Here is a 3,963-nt window from a genome sequence, read left to right on the forward strand (position 1 = left end):
AATTGGTTAACAAGTTTTTTCTCTAATTATAAAAAATATTTTGTGAATGAATAAGTAAAGTATTAGAATTATTCAATGTAAGTAATTTAAGAATTAAGTGTCCTGAAATAAGTATCCCCTAAATATTTCAAATTCGACTCTCACCATTAGGATCTCGGTATCGGTAAGAGATACAGGGTGGCTTAAATTATCGCAAAGTGGAGTTATTTTTGTTACTTCCGGAAATATGGCGGAAAATCTGAAACGCTACGTTGCCATGTTATGAGGGCAGCGAGAAAATTTCCCGGCCTGAATATGAAAGAAACAAAGTAGAGTAACAATTTTTTATTATTTTTCAATATAATCCCCCTTAACTTCAATACACTTATTACATCTCTTTATTAACAACTCAATCCCTTTAAAAAAATATTCTTTTGGTTTGTCTGCAAAATGAGCTAAAACAGCTTCTTTTAACTCAACTTCGTCCACGTAAGTACTTTTTTAAATATCCAAACAAATATTAGTCGCTGCGGACCATATTTCGACTACGGGGAGGATGATCTATCTGTCGGAACTCACACTCTAAAATGGCAGCTTGTGCAACACCAGCAGTATGGACGGATGCATTATCGTGCAAAAGACTCACGCCTCTGGTCAGTTTTCGCAATTTATGTAATAATGTTGCGTAATATTTACCATTGACAGTGACAAAAGAATTCCTTCACAATCCCAAAAGATCGTGGCCATCGCCTTTTTTGTTGACTGACAGACTCTGAATTTTTTTGGAGGTACTTCACCCTAACGACGCCACTCAGTTGATTCTTTTATCGATAAAGGGGGTCATAACAGAGAACCATGGTTTCATCCCCCGTCACAATAGTTTCCATCACAGGCTTCCGTTCCGACCCACAGAGTTCCAAAAAAGACCGCGAACACTCGACACGGCGTTCTTTTTGAATAGCCGAAAGGTTTTTAGGAACCTATTTTGCACTAACTTTCTGCATACCTAAATGATCATGCAGAATTCGACGAACACTTGTATCAGAAAGCTTAGTAATTTCTGAGATTTGCTTGACCTTTAAACGTCGATCACTGAATTCCACCTCTTCCACAATCGCAACAATATCTTCCGTTATGACCTCCACTGGTCGACCAGTTCTTGAGTCATCTTCAAGGGACTCCTGCCCCATTCGAAAACGTTTTGCCCATTCTTTCACTACAGAATACGAAGGAGAACTTTGGCCGTACACACCATCCAGTCTTTCTTTCATAACTGTGGGTGCTAACCCTTCGTTTGTCTTTATCGTTATCGTTTATCACTGCTCTATACTCAATTTGCGTTATTTGCGACATTTTTTCGAACACGTCTTATTTAAAATGCTGTCAATAAAAAACTATTTGACGCCAGACTTCATTTTTTTTTTCGCAGCCTACTAAGATATATATTTAAAAGAAGTTTTACCGTGATACTGGAGCTGCATCCATGTCAGGCCGGGAAATTTTGGCGGTAACCTCGTATATGTTGCCGATTATTATCCTATTTCTTAACACACCCTCCTAATCTAAACATATAACATTGTTAGAAATAACTAAACGATAATCGTATTTTTAAATTTGTTGAACATTTTTCAAGGGTTTCGTAAAAATATCCGCTATTTGATGTTCTGTAGGACAATACAAAATTTTCAAGAAACCTTCATTAACTTTCCCATGAATGAATTTACATCTTACGTCAATATGTTTGCTTTTCTTATTAAACTTACCATTTTTAATTAAACACATTCCGCTTTGATGTCTATGTTTAGTTCAATGTCTGTCTTTTGTCCTGTACATTCAATTATCACTTCACTTAATTATATTAGTTCTTTTATATATTCTGGTGCTGCTACAAATTCTGCCTCTGTGGAAGAAGTTGTCACTGTTGGTTGCCTTGTTGAACACCATGCGTAGTATTAGTACTTCTTTTGGTTTCGTAATCAGCAGCAAAATGGGAGTCGCCCTCATATGTTTTCTATGGTTTTGATGAGTTTGTGTGGGATTTGCCTATTGTAGCGGAGATGTACTACGTCTTTTAGCTGCACACAGTCGAACTCTTTTTCTAAATCAATAGTTTGAAGTCAGTTTTTTATCTCCTCTTTTAAACATCAGTATAGTGGTGCTCGTTCGCCATTCACCGGATGTTGGTAGAGAAATTTTTGAGTTAGGGATTTTGACTGCCATGTGACAGCCATATTTAAGTAGTTAATTTGGATGTCTCAATCTGTACGTTGTCGTTTGTCACTATTTCAGGTGTGTTTAGTTTAGTCTCAATTTTATTTGATTTATACAGTTCTGAAAATAATTAAACCAAGTTTCTCTTGCTATATGATTTGTTTCAACTAATTCGTTGATCCGTAGAAATCATCCGTTTCGGGAAAATTTCCCAATGTTGCTTTTTTATTTGTCTTACTAGTGCTGTTGATTCGTTTCGGATTTGTTTATATGTTTCGTATGATACTTGTGCTCTAAGTTGACCTTCCAGGAACATATAAGATCAAGGACCAGGTCGGCCTTTGGAGCTCTGTGGGCGTGCCGGAGAGCGGTAGGGGGCACTTGGGGCCTGGGGCCGAAGATCATGCAGTGGATCTACGGTACCATGGTGGTGCCTATGCTCACGCATGGGGCAGAGCGGGAGCAAGGCTAGTTCTTGACAGACTGCAGAGATTGGCTTGCCTCTGCATAACGGGCGCCATGAGAACGGCGCCCACGAGGGCCCTGGAGGCTCTGGTGGGGCTGCCCTCTCTGGCGGATCGGGTGCAGATGGAGGCGGTCAGGACAGCTGTGAGGCTGGCGAGCTGCGGGCTCTGGAAGGAGGGAACCTTCAATCGGGGTCCGTACGACATTTTGGAGGGCTGTCGCGGGGATCGCGGGGTCATGGGCATGCCGAGTGACGTCATGATCCCCGAGATGACCTTCTTCGATAAATTGACCTTTCTCTTTCCATCAAGGGAAGATTGGAGAGAGGGCAGAGTCGGCTCCTGGGATGGACTTGTCTGGTACACGGACGGGTCCAGAATGGGAGATCTGGCCGGAGCTGGAGCGTACTGCGAGACGACGGGATCAAGCTTGTCGGTCCCTCTGGGTCAGTACTGCACTGTGTTTCAGGCGGAAATTTTCGCTTTATTGATGGCGGCCAGAGAGGTGCTTCGGCTCAACTACGGAAGCAGGAGAGTCTTCTTCTGCTCGGATAGTAGGGCTGCACTCATGGCGCTGAAGTCAGTGCGTACGCGCTCCTTGTTGATAAAGGAGTGCAAAGGGGTACTGAGGAGGGTGGCTGAGGAGAGAAAGGTCACGTTGGTCTGGGTCCCGGGTCACACCGGTGTCCGGGGCAATGAGGCAGCGGACGCCTTAGCCAGGGAGGGCTCCTCGCATAGGCATATAGGGCCAGAGCCCCGCTTGTGTGTGAGGCGGGGAGCTCTCGAAGCCTGGGCGAGAGACCGGGCCGCGGGGGCTGGAGAGTTGCTCCGGGAATGAGGCAGGCGAGGCTTATGATGGATGGGCCCGCCCTTCCTCGGAACAGGGAGCTGCTTAGACTGATCAGGAGGGAGTGTAGAGCACTAACAGGGGCCTACACAGGACATTGCAGGCTTAGGAGGCATCTCTGCTTGCTAGGCATTGGAGACGACCCGGAGTGTAGGTGGTGCATGGAAGGGGAGGAGACCCCGTATTATCTGCTCACCGAGTGCCCTGCCTTGACATGGGCAAGATTGGGAGTCTTCGGAACGGCCCTGATCGATCCGGACTCAGTGCACGGTATTGGGCTAAAGGAGTTGCTGACCTTCTACAGGAGGGGCGGCATTCTGGACGCCCTCTAGAGCGGCCTGGGGGCACAACGGGCCCATCTGGTGGCCTAAGTGCTTGGACGCCCGCGAGGGCGCCCCCCTTTAATACTAATACCAATAATAATACCAATGATACTTGTGCTTGTGATATTTTGTAGTTCAG

The sequence above is a fragment of the Cylas formicarius genome, unplaced genomic scaffold (genome assembly GCF_029955315.1).
Source record: "Cylas formicarius isolate icCylForm1 unplaced genomic scaffold, icCylForm1.1 PGA_scaffold_10__41_contigs__length_53128322, whole genome shotgun sequence".
Classification (NCBI taxonomy): domain Eukaryota; kingdom Metazoa; phylum Arthropoda; class Insecta; order Coleoptera; family Brentidae; genus Cylas; species Cylas formicarius.